This window comes from Elaeis guineensis, chromosome 10, assembly GCF_000442705.2.
Source record: "Elaeis guineensis isolate ETL-2024a chromosome 10, EG11, whole genome shotgun sequence".
NCBI lineage: Eukaryota > Viridiplantae > Streptophyta > Magnoliopsida > Arecales > Arecaceae > Elaeis > Elaeis guineensis.
In genome coordinates, this window is record NC_026002.2 from 31016081 (window position 1) to 31030040 (window position 13960).

A 13960-nucleotide genomic window follows, 5' to 3' on the forward strand; every position below is an offset into this window, starting at 1 on the left:
GCATTCAATGCACGTTAACTCGACATCCCTTCATACGAAATCCTTTCCTTCCCCCCTCCCTCTCCCCTCTCCCCTCTTCATGCTCTCCCCTCTACCCTCTCCTCTCTCCGATCGAGATCTCCCTCTTCCCTCTCCCTTTTCGAGCTATCTCCCTCCTCTCTTCCCACTGGCGAGCGCCTCTCCACCATCGCCGCCATCATTATCGTCTGTGCCTCTGATGCTGCCATTACCATCCGCCATCTGCCGGAGGTAAGGGTTCTTCCAACTCTTTTTTTTTTTAGTTGATCGAGCCATCGAGGGGCAGAGGGGGTTGCGGGGGTGGGGGTGGGCAGTCGGGGGTGACACGGGGGCTAGGGGTTCGAGGGGCGGAAGGGGTTGCTGGGGTGGGTGGCTGGGGGCGACATGGGGGCTGGGAGGGGGTCGGTCGGTGGAGGAGGTTGTAGGGTGGGAGTGGGTAGTCAGGGGCGACACGAGGGCGGGGATGGAGTCGAGGGGTGGCTGGGGGCAACACGAGGGTGGGGAGGGGGTCGTAGGTGGTCAGGGGCGACACGGGGCTGAGGAGGGGGTCGGTCGGTGGAGGGGGTTGCAGGGGTGGGAGTGGGCGGCCAGGGGTGACAGGGGGCGGGGCTGAGGTCAGGGGGCGACACGAGGGCGAGGAGGGGGCCGTGGGCAGTCGGGGGCAACATGAGGCCATGGAGGGGATCGGTCGATGGAGATGGAGTCGGGGGGCGATCGGAGGTGACACGGGAGCGAGGAAGGGGCCGTGGGCGGTCAGGGAGGGGGTCGATCGGGGAGGAGATTAGCCGGGGAGGGGTGGGTGACCGTGGGAAAAAAGTAAGGGAAGAGAGAAATGATGGAAAAAAAAGAAAATAAAAAAATAAAAATATATATTAATCAAATATTTTATTATTTGATTAGTAAAAATAAAATATGGATCATGTTCCAAATTAGATCAAGGTCGAGATCTCGATTCGGATTGGGATCCAGATTAAGATCTGATCAGGATCTGATTTGGGATCCGAGTCGCGGGAGGTTGGAAAGGGCGATGGTGCTGCGGAGGGTGGATCATGAGGGGTGGGTGACGGTGGTGGCGCTGCGGGAGCGAGGGTCACGGGGATCGAGTCCGGGCGACGTGGGTTAGGTGACGGCGCCGGCACCATGGGAGTGGGGGCCGTGGGCGGCTGAGTCTATAGCTCGTTTAGGGAAAAAAATATTTAGAAAAAAATATTTTTAGATAAAAAAAATTTTTATAAAAAATAAAAAAAATTATTATTTTTAGATAAAAAATATTTTAGAAAAAAATAAAAAATCATTGGACCCTCGGGATTAGGTTTCGTATTATTATTTTGTATTAATATTATTTTGTATGCTCAACTGCTTATAGTTTATTTTATATTTATAGCATAAATTTTTTAGTATTACTATAAAAATTTATAAATTTTTTTTGTTCCACTAGCATAATGCATATTGCTTTTACTTATTACAATTTAATTATTTTGTATGCTATTTTGTATGCTTTTGTTTATTATAATTAAATATAAAAAATAATTTTATTTTAGAGAAAACTCTACTAAAATTTTGATGAAAAAATTTTAATACAGAGTTACTCTTTTTTATTAAATTAAAAATTTATCTTTAAATGTATGTTCAGAGATGGTAGTTAAATTATATTGAGTTGTAGATTTTCGTTCTAGAGTCGATCTTGATCGAGATCAACTCTTGAATATTTCATATTTAAATTTTTAAAAAAATAATAATCTTATTATTATTAATAATTGATATTTTATTTCATTATGTGGTATTCAGCAGTTATCTGTCCACTGTTCTTTGGATATATGGTAGATAGGGTACGTAGGCACCATATTCACATCGTATACTTGGAGAATCATGAAGAGATGCTGTCAAAATTTTTATAATAATGAAACAATAGATCGATTAATAACAATAATAAGATTATTACTTTTCTGAAAGGGATAGGGCTACATCTATTAGTAATGATTTGAAATGGATAGGATCATGCATTTTTGTTTCATTAAATTGATAGAAGAAGATTTTTTGTGTTATTATTCAGTCGTATTCTTTAATGCATATTGTTTTATATAAAATAATTCGTGCCCAGATCCAAATCGAGATTTGATCTGAAATCTGGGTTGAGATTCGATCCGAAATTCGGGTCGGGATTCGATTCGGATGAATACCACTAAAAATTTTTTTGTTGTTAATGGTTTTCATGTTTGTTGTTAGATGGATATCAACAAAAGTTGGATGAATGCTAGAGGTATTTTTTTATCTAAATATCAAAAAGATGTTCGAGATTTTATTGACTTTGCACGGCATAAGGCTGACAGTGCTAGTCGGATAAAGTGTCCATATAAGAGATGTGTCAATATGGTATATCATCACATAACACTTATTGAGGAGCATCTGCTACGTTATGGTATGGATAAGAAATATACTTGCTGGATATGGCATAAGGAGGGTGATCCGAATGAAGTTGTGCGCGATGATGATGATACTAAAGATGATAATGATACTACTGAACCTGTCGAACATGGTGGTATAGGAGAACTATTAGATGATTTGTATCAGGATATTTGTTCAAATATATGCATGAGTACTAGTGCATCTGAAGGCAATTCTGATCATGAACACAATATCCGATTTAAGATAGAAAGAACTTCTGAACAGTTTGCAAAGCTTGTAAGAGATGCACGAGAGCCACTCTATCCAAATTGTGCAAAGTTCTCCAAGTTAGAGTTTTTGATAAAATTACTTCACGTTAAAACTGCGAACCAATGGAGTCAAAAGTCATTTGATCAAAATTTGACATTGATTAAAGCAGCTCTTCTCAATAGAGAGAGATTTTCGAAATCATATTCTGAAGTAAAAATATATATACAGAAATTGGGACTTGGCTATATTCCTATACATGCATGCCTGTAAAAATGACTGTATATTATTTTATAAGGATAATGAATAGGCAACTGAATGTCTGAAATGCAGTAAGCCTAGGTACAAAATCGATAATAGAAAAGGAAAGAAGATACCTCAAAAAATTTTAAGATATTTTTCATTGATTTTAAGACTTCAAAGGCTATATATGTCCATAAAGACAGCTGAAGAAATGAGATGGCATCATGAATAGTGGGTTTCGGAGGAGAACATACTTAGCCACCCAGCCGACTCCATAATATGGAAAGACTTTGATGCAAAGCATCCACACTATGAGTGACCCGTGCAATATTCGGCTTGGTCTAGCGACAAATGGATTTAATCTCTTTGATAATTTGAGTACTTCCTATAGTTTTTGACATGTGATGTTAGTTGTATATAATGTGTCACCTTGAAAGTACATGAAAGAACTATTTATTTTTATGTCACTGTTGATTCCAGATTCGAAAGTACCAAATAATGATATTAATAAATATTTATGATCGTTAATTGATGATCTGAAGGAGCTATGGGAAAATGAAGTACAGATATATAATTGTGTGAGTCGAAGAAATTTTAAATTTCATGCTTCGATTTTATGGACTATAAATAATTTTTTTATATATGAAAACTTATCTGGTGGAGTATGAAAGGATATCTGGTATGTCCAATATGCAACAATGATGCATCCTCCTTATATTTAAAGCATGGACAAAAAATATACTTCATGGGTCATCGATGGTTTCTACCTGATAATCATTTTTGGAGGATCCGTTACAACCAATACTTTAATAGTAAGTCCGACCGACGTCCGTTACCTAAGGAGTTAAGTGGACCAAAAGTTTTAGAATAACTTAAAGTCATTGGAAACGTCTAATTTGGAAAAACATCGGATATTCACAAGTGGAACGTACTGAAGCGGAGCTGAATTGGATGAAGCGAAGTATCTTTTTCAAACTACCGTATTGAAAGCAGCTACTACTTTATCATAATATAGATGTAATGCACATTAAAAAGAATATTTATGATAATATCATTGATATTGTATTAAATATCTCAAAAAAAATAAAAGATAGTACAAAAGCTCATCTTGATTTGCAGAAAATGAGAATTCGATCGAGTTGTATTTAGTTCATCGAGGTGATAGATTTTTTATGCCACCTGCATGTTATTCACTATTTAATGAGGAAAAGAAGAGTTTCTATGAATGGTTTAAAATCATAAAATTTTCTGACACATACGCTTCAAATATATCACGATATGTTGAAAACAACGACGGTAATATATCTGGCATGAAAAGTCATGACTCGCATATGATGATGCAATGTTTGCTTCCTGTGGTCATGCGTGGCTATTTGAGTGGTGATGTTCTAACTGCATTGATTGAGTTGGGAGTGTTCTCCAGAGAACTATGTTGTCAAAAATTGAAGATTAACTTGAGAAGTTTGAGAAGGATATCGTGCTCATTCTTTATAAATTAAAAAAAAATTTCTACCATCATTTTTTAATGTTATGTTGCACTGGGCTATTCATCTTCCAAAAGAAGCTCTTTTGATCGGACTGGTACATTATCGGTGGATGTATCCTATTAAAAGATAAAAAATTATTCATACTTTATCATATCAATTATAAGATATAAATATATTTTTAAAATTTAAATTTATTTTTATTTACAGATTCTTATGTATCCTAAAAAAATATGTGTACAATAAAGTACGACCTGGAGGATCTATAACGGAAGCATACGTAGCTATGAAATGTGTCACATTTTGCTCAATGTATCTTGACAATATCGAAACAAGATTCAATCATACAGATCGTAACGCAGACCGTTAATGAGGTAACAATAAACTAATACTGTCTATGTTTAAATAAATGGTTCGACCATTGGTGGAAGGAGATATGAATTTATGGACATGAATGAGCTATCTAAGGTACACTTCTATATTTTAAATAATTATGAATAAATTGAAGATTTTATTGAGTAAGTATCATCTTAGTATATTGTTTAATATTCTAAGTATTTTTTTCATGTCGATATAAAATTAAAAATTATGACTTGTTGCAATGAGCACAAGAGTATACTATACAGAGAGTATAATAGGATGCTGATGATCGGCATAGGAGAAAATTTATAAAATGATTTGATGATCTTGTAAGTTGTACTAATAATATATTATTTTTAATAATTATAAAAATAATTATTTGAATCAACATAATTTTTTATGTTATGGTGTAGATGAAATATAAATATTTTAATAAAGAAGAGAGTGCGATCGATAAGTGTACGATTTAGCATGTGGCCTCGATCGAAAGATTAACCACTACGCATCCTGTATCATTGGAGGAATGAGATTTCATACAAGAGAGCTTGAGATGCAATGACGGATCCAGAATAGTGGAATTGCTATGATAGGATATGAAGGAGAAGAAGAGATCGAATATTATGGTATACTGATAGATATCATAGAACTGAAGTATGGGTCCACTAATTCTGTATTCTTATTTTAGTGTAAATGATAGGATATTAGCAATAAAAAGATTGGTATTCATATCGATCTACACTTTATCAGTATAAATTTTGCACGAATATAGTACCAGAATGAGTCATATATATTAGCAACTCAAGAGAAACAAGTAATATATTTGAAGGATCTAAAGTATCGAGGTAATTGGCATGTCGTACAAAAAATAACATCTAGAGACGTATATGAATACCAATCCAATTGAAGATGGATGAAAATTCGGATTTATATGAAGAGAAAGCTTTTCAAGAAGAAGAACAAATATTAGTCAAACTTCTTGTTGATGAAGAACTTGTAATAGCTTCTTTGAATAGGGCTGATCTGCCATCCAATGAAGTTGAAGCTAATTTTGTATTTAATCTTGATGAGTCAGAGGACGACGATCAGTTCATAAATGATGATGAGATAGAAGATGATATATTAGTCGATTATTGTGATTCGGAGGAGGACCTATACATCGAAAAAGATACGAATATTGATGAGTAGATCTATATTCTTTGTTCAATCTTTTCTTGCAATAATAGTATGCGATATAATTCTATTCATTAGAATATAATTTATTTATTATTATTATTATTTAATATTATATTTATTTATATGTCAAGAATTGAAGGTATGGCACTGGGAGACAGACGACAACGTTCGTATTTACAGTCTACCCCTGAAACTGAGGCACCTTCACCTATTTTCACTACCGCACCAGCTCCGTCGCCAGAGGGTCCTGCACTGGCAGGTCCTAGTGAGGCGGATCCGAATAAGATAGGTCCAAGTGGTATTATTATACTTTTTATATAATAAAATTTAATTTTTTTATTTGGATAGCTATTATACTAATGATTTATTTATTGTTGTTTCATATCAGTCTCCACCAATGATAAGGTAAGGATGAGGTCCATTGAAGAATCTCGCTCTAGAGCATTGGAGATGCGAGCACCCGGGATAGCATCTCCGTATTGAGACACCACTTGGCTACACCAGACTCATTAGGAGATGGTGCGAGTCATGGCAAACTGAGCTGGGCATCATATGCCACAGCTATGCCCCCGTGATGTTTTTCAATTTGCGTCACATTGTACGGACTCAGAGAGAGATTTTCTACATCCAGTTACAGGTAAAATAAATTATACTTGAATATTTAATTAGCACGATATTCTTCTAATAATTGTTATTGGCAGGGTGTATTTGATATTATTAATTTTGAAGAGGATCGCGTGCGGCGAGTTGTGGATGCTCATTTATCTTTGTATTTCAAGGAGTATCGCGATCGCATCCATCAGTATTGGTACCATATGATGCAGGATCATAAGGTGGAAGCAGCACGGCAGCGGCCCTATGACAGTATCACTATAGATGATTGGGCTCTCATACGCCAGTATTACGAGGATCCGGTATATCAGGTTACACATCCAAACTTTTTTTTCAAAATTTAATTATTGAATTATTTATTCTTAAATTTAATTTTTTACCTACTAATTTGACTGCTAACTGTACAGAGACGATGTGTTAAGAACGTCACGAATCGGGCGAGACAGACCATACCGTATTATGGAGGTTCGAGATCGTTCGCTTGTCATATGGAGCAGATGGTAAGTAATTTTTAATTAGTATATTTTAACTCTCTAACTATTTAAAAAAATTAATTAATTATTCTCAAATTATAGAGAGATACAGAGAGTGATGAGCTTCCTGGTAAGATCGATATCTACCAACGGACCCACCAGCGACGGTCAGAAGAGTGGACGACGGAGAGCCAATAGCTTTTTGTAAGTTTTTTTAATTATTTTTTCATTCGTAGTTTAATTTTTAGTATGAAATTAAAATAGCTATAACTTTAATTTTCAGGACCGTATGATAGACATCAAATTTCAGTCTATCCCTGAGGGTTCAACCGCACCCACAAATGACGAGATCTATGATCAAGTGCTTGGTACGAGACCCTGTTATGTTAGGGGTCTAGGGCATGGGATCAGCACTCCCTCATCCCCACACTCATCCAGGACCGACATCCATGCTACCTGTAATGCTCAGCTAGCAAAGGTTCAGAGGCAGGTTGTGCAGCAAGCTGATGAGTTGACTGCACGCGTCGACGAGTACCAGCGGCTCCAGATCCAAATAATGGAGTGAATAGCACAGATGGAGCAGATGATGCAGCTGATGAGGCAGCAGCAAGCCGGTCTGAGCTCTTTCGAGCACTCTCCTTTCTCAGTCCATTCTCTTTCTGTAGATGCCAATACTTCACTACAGTGAAAATGGTAAAAGATGATGCTATAAAAGGCATTTTACGATGCTAATAAGCATCGGAAATAAGCTTTACGATGCTTCAAAAAGTATTGCGAAAGTATCGCCTATGTAAGAGTGGAGACGAAAAGCACCAACATTTTTTAAAAGCATCGCAATATTTTCTAACGACGCTTTAAAGCATCATAAAATTAAATTTTACCGATGCTTTTTAGCGTCGTTAATGACAACACATCCTCCACTCTACCAAGATGCTTTTCGAAGCGTCGGCAGTTAAGTCACTAGCGACGCTTATAAGCGTCGTTAATTTTTTTAACAAAAAAAAATATATAGATTTTATATACGAAAAAAAATACATACATTCCTATACAAAATTATATCAATTATTCAAACATAAACCTGTACAATCACCACCATTCACACCAAAAGCAAACTTCAATAGCAAATTTAACCAAACCAAAAGATATTATTTTATATAAATAAAAATAAAGTACTAATCATCCATTACAATCAAGAATTCAACCTAACTAAAAGCATACAGAAAATATATGACTACAATAAAAATAAAATGACGTCAATCTGCAGGCGGATGGTCATCGCTGTCTCCACGTGACGTGCCGCCGTCTCGACGGGTGCCTGATGTGCCAGGAGCCTACAAGAAACATATGAAAAGTTTGATTTACATATCTATAAATAAAAATATATAGATCATTAAATTAATATAAAAATATATATTTAATAATATGTGTTTACCTGAGATGGGCCGTACATCTCTAATAAAGATGTAAGCCGATCAATCTGTCCCCTCATGGCCTGCATCTCGGCACGGCTCTGTCGTATCTCCTTCATCTCAGTGGCACGACTCTGTCTAATCTCTTGTATCTCTGTCTCGAGTCTGCGGATACATGAATTCTGAGCATCTACTGCAGCATGCTGCGTATATCTACTAACCTCAGATAACTGAGTGGGGGTGACTCCTACTCCATAACCCCTCACTCGTCGTAGCGCTCTGGTCCCATCAACTTTGTGAACACCTCGACCTCGATACGGCTCTACTGCGTAGATGCTACGGACTCATCGTCATGCTCCGTAATGAGAGATGTAGCCCTTTCCTATATTTATTTTGAAAACAAGAGTTATACATTAATAGCTAACAAAATTAAATTAAAATTATTGTAAAAAATAGAATATTAATAATGCCGTACATATAAATCTCTCGACTCATCTCGAACAAAAGTACCATCCTGATGAGTATGAGTCATCCGATAAAACTCCACTTTATCGGATTCCCTCCCATGCTCATCCACCTACACAAATAATTTTAATTTTAAGTAAATAGTTATAATAATTTTAGAAAATATATGAGTATTATGATACAGACATGATCCATGATACATAATGATATTAGTTATATAAATATTTCAACATAAAAATTAAAAGTTAATTATGAAAGTTTAAGGAACATACAAACTCCTGTCGGAGTCGTGCATAACTCTTCGACCCCGATGTATGAGGAACAGACTGAGCTGCTCGTGCAGCTCTACCAATAGCAGAATAAGTCTGTAAAATAAAGTAAAGAACTTGTTATATGTATAATATATAATATATAATATAAATCAATATTTTTATAAAATATTTAAAAGAAAAGATAATGAGTAGATAATATACCTGTGCCCTCTAGGAGAACCAATAATGAACCAACTCTATCCACTGATGAGGGGGTACATCAGGAGGACAATTCCTAGCAACCTCCTCCTCTATCATACCCTGTCTCATATAGTCCCTCTTCAATTGTGCTATATATTCTTTCCATTTGTGATTGAGAGACTTCATTACAAAATCATGAGTGGATGGAGGGAGAACAAACTTGCTCAATAAAAAAAAAAATTAAATGAAATAAATTATATAAGTAATTAACAATTAATATACAGTATGAACATCGATTCATTATCTCTATAACTCGGAGGAGCTCAACTTTGTACGTTGGAAGCATGTCATTCCATTTTGCATAGCCCAACAGATATAGCTGAGGCCTCTGAGCAACAATCCCCAAAAATGAAGTCAATAAGCAGGCAGCTTTCTTAATTGGCTGACCTAGCTGATTGCACTCCACAATAATTCTCTCACCCTCATGCATCTGTCACACATCTCGTACTACTGTGGGTCCGCATCTGGGACGTACTCTCCCGGATCCATCTGCAAAAAATACATAAAAGTAACGATATCATAAATATACATAAAATAAAATAAAAATAAAATTATATAAAAGATAATATATACCCTGCACGTGTATCTCATCATCAGGTTGATGAATAAGAGGATCGTGCTGTGCTGATGATGAAGAAGGACAGGGCTCAGAATACTGTGCAGCTGAACTGGCTTCAGACTGCTGTGCTGAAGAAGACGTACCGGTCTCTGTCTGTGAAAATTGGAACTGCACACCAGCATATCGTCCCCTGCGACACATGATGTCACCTAGCATTTATATAAATAAAAGGTAGAATCAGTTAATATATGAAGTAAAATAACACAATAATTAATATAAATTATATACATCATAAATAATTATTACCAGTAACAATCAAGCAGTAGTGTTTCCTTCAAATTCTGTCCTAACCAACATCATCGTAGCATTTAAATCATCAGCTGGCACAAAATTATAGGGCATACATTGTGTATAAGTGTCATCGTCATCATCCTCCACTTGATTTTTCATATCATATAAGTCTTTAGGTTTTATTTTGATGACAGTAAACCAATCTTTATCTTTTACATCTTATCATCAACTAATAAGTAAAGAAGGTCCTATCTCATATACAATGAAACAAACAATCTCTTTTCCAAAGTCAGTCTAGCCATCAAAAGCTAAGGCATCACAATTAAATCTAAAAATAATTAACAAAAATAATTAAAATATTATCTAAATCTTCTAACTACTATGTACACTTCCAAATAATATCATACACGAGAATAATCTTCCAATCTAAAAAATAAAACATTATTAGAGAAATGAATTACTTACAGTAGACAATAATATGAGAAAATACTGGACGATATTATTTTCGTCAAATACCTGCATTCAATAAAAAAATATGACAGTCAATAATTAATATATATTTTATCTATTTTAAATTATCTAAAATATATTTAAAAAAAAATAAATTATATACCAAAAGTCGGAGAGTGAGGGGGTGAAGGAGCACCGGTAGCTGGAAGGGAGGCGGTGCGGTCGAGGAGAAAGGGGGCCAAGGAGCACGGCCCGCTGGGAGGGTCGGGGATGGGTGTCGGAGGTCGGGGAGGGAGGACAGGGGGGCCACCTGTCGACTGGGTCGGTGGCCGAGTCGGGGGGGCAGTGGGGTGCGGCGTCAGGGATGGGTGTCGGAGGTCGGGGAGGGAGGACAGGGGGGCCACCTGTCAGCTGGGTCGGTGGTCGGGCCGGGGGGGGCGGGGGGGTGGGGGGGCAGTGGGGTACAATGTCGGGGAGGAGGATGGTGGGATGCGGTCGGGTCGGGGAGGGGGATCGGGGGGGTCTTTTGGGCCTGCGAAGATGGCCGTCGGGAGGGGGGAGGGGAGGAGGGCCGGTGGGGTGGCTTTGAGGAGGGCGGACGGCGTATGGCATGGATGGCACGGGTGCGGCGTAGACGGATGCGGCAGCAGAGGGGAGCGACGGATGGCGGTGCGGCATGGACGGCGGGTGCGATGCCGATGGTGGAGAATCGACGGAGATGGGGGCTGGGAGGGGATTAGGGCACGGGAGAATGGGAAAAATGGGTGGGAGGGGGCGGCAGCAGATAGATTAGGGCATGGAAGAATGGGGGTCAGATTAAGCGAACCTAACGACGTATTTTAGCGTCGTTAAATAATGACGCAAAAAAATGTCAGTATTTTTTTTATTTAACGACGCTTTTGCTAAAAACGTCGGCATTGACAATGCTGAAAGCGTCATTGAAAATACGATGCTTTTTAAAAGCGTCGGCAGGTCAGCGCAACTTGTCGACGCTTTCAAAAAGCATCGGCAAAAAATGATGATTAATTCTCTTTTTTACTGTAGTGCTTGATGGCCAATTTATATAGCATTTTATTTTTATTTTAGACCTCTTATAATTTTAATTTAATATAATAAAATAATAAAATTTATTTATAAATTTTTTATGTAAATTTTTTATTTTTATTTTTTTATTTTTAATTTATAAAAAATATTATAAATATAAATTATTTTTTATAAAAAATATGTGTAAATTGTTAGCGATGGAATTATTTTTAATGAAATATTGATCATCAAAAAATATATTAGTGATAAAAAATTGATCGAAAATAATTTTTTGATAAATTTAAAAATATCAAAAATTTATATTAAATTAATAATGATGAAAATATTTTCATCATAAATAATCAATAATTTATTAGTGATAAAAATTTATGTCAAAAATTATCATATTTATGATGAAAAAGTTATGTCGCTAATATTTTTTTAAATTTAATTTTTATAAAAAATTTTAATTAAATTAATAGTGATGAAAATAATTTCATCATAAATAATTGATAATTTATTAATGATAAAAATTTATGTCAAAAATTAGCATATTTGCAATAAAAAATTTACATCACTCGTATTTTTTTAAAATTTAATTTGTATAAAAATTTTAAATTAAATTAATAGCGATGAAAATATTTTCATTGTAAATAATTGATAATTTATTAACGATAAAAATTTATGTCAAAAATTATTATATTTGTGATAAAAAATTTACGTCGCTAATAATTTTTTTTAAATTTAATTTTCATAAAAAAATTTAATTAATTAATAGTGATGAATATAATTCATCATAAATAATTATTTTTTTATTAGCGACTTAATATTTCATCATAAATTATCATTTTTTATGACTAAAATTTTTCATCCTAAATAGTTAAAAAAAATTAACGATGAAAATTTTTTGTCGGTAATATCGATTATTGACGACAAAAATATTTTTTTATCTTAAAAAATTATCAATGACGCTATTATTTATGATGAAATATTAGCGATGATAATTTCATCGCTAATAACTATTATCGATGAAAATTCATTATTAGCGATGAATTTTTTGCATCACTAATATCTTGTTTTGTTTTAGTGTGGGAGGTAGAGGTGTTGGTTCGCCGGAAGGAAGTCCTGCGTGTAACCATCTTTGAGAGTTTCTGACTTATCTACTTCTTTCTATAGGACTTGAGATTCGGCCCTTCTTCTATCTATTGCGGCTTGTTTCTGATTGATGCCGAAAAATTGAGAAGCGCAACACTGGAGCAACCTGTCAAAAAGTTTGAACCGAAAGATTGTACTCCGATGAGGATCCTCCGATGCTCAAATCAGAACGTACAAATAGAGAAGCAGAGTTTTAGCTCTCTGAGATAGATTACTTATCTGGATCCTCGGGATTCAAGTATTTATAGAGGAGACGACTGTGTAATCATTTTTTATGGACAGGCTGGTCAAATCTGGTGCAGTTATTTGATTGTGATTCTTAGAATCAGACAGTTACACCTGGAAGATTCTCAGGATCAGGTGATTACGTCAACATAGCATTAACAACTATGGTCAGATAGCATTGACAGCTATGACTAGTTGGCGCCTGCCTTTTGAATCTGCATCCGATCAATCTGTTTTCGAGGAGAGATCAGAGAGTGTAGCGTATCGACTAGAAGTTGGGACTGATAGCTTTCCGACCAAGGGTCAGACCAAATTTTTTCGCTCAAGGATTCGGATCAAGAACATTCTGACAATAAATCGGATAGAATAGCCTCCGATCAAGGGTCAGGACAGAAATTTGCCGACTAAAGGTCAGACAAACTGCAACAATTAGGCCGTTTGAAAGGTGCTAATATGGATCCAATGGATCATAACGGATTTAAATCTTTATACATCATCGATCCATTCTAAATTGCTCCTAACACCATCCATACCTAAAGGTTCCTCTTTTAGGAGGGAATGTCCAACCTCAATCCCACATAACTATGCACTTCCTCCGCTCTAAAAAGCAGATGGGGTCAACCACCTGCCTTGATCTCTCGTGATCCAGCTCTGAAAGAGAAGAAAATGTTCATGTAGGATGCAGGGGAAGAAGAGGTGAAGATAGATTGGAGAATTGTAGAATAAAATGTCCCCACCTATAAGATTGAATTTGATAGGCCACCGAGGAGAGGATTGAAAAATCGTGATCAGGAGGACACCAGATGGAAGACTTTTTTTAAAAAAATAAAATTCTGTTTTATTTTATGCACTCTTT

At 36.2% G+C, this 13960-nt stretch overlaps 1 long non-coding RNA gene across 1 annotated transcript; it reads right to left on the bottom strand.

The window, feature by feature from the left end:
* Positions 1-8898: 8898 nt before the first annotated feature.
* Positions 8899-9562, bottom strand: LOC140851926 (uncharacterized). The gene is made up of 3 exons (XR_012134705.1): positions 9363-9562; positions 9162-9254; positions 8899-9001 (listed from the first exon to the last, which is right to left on the bottom strand). It is a non-coding gene; the product is annotated as an uncharacterized lncRNA (long non-coding RNA).
* Between the last annotated feature and the right edge of the window lie 4398 nt (positions 9563-13960).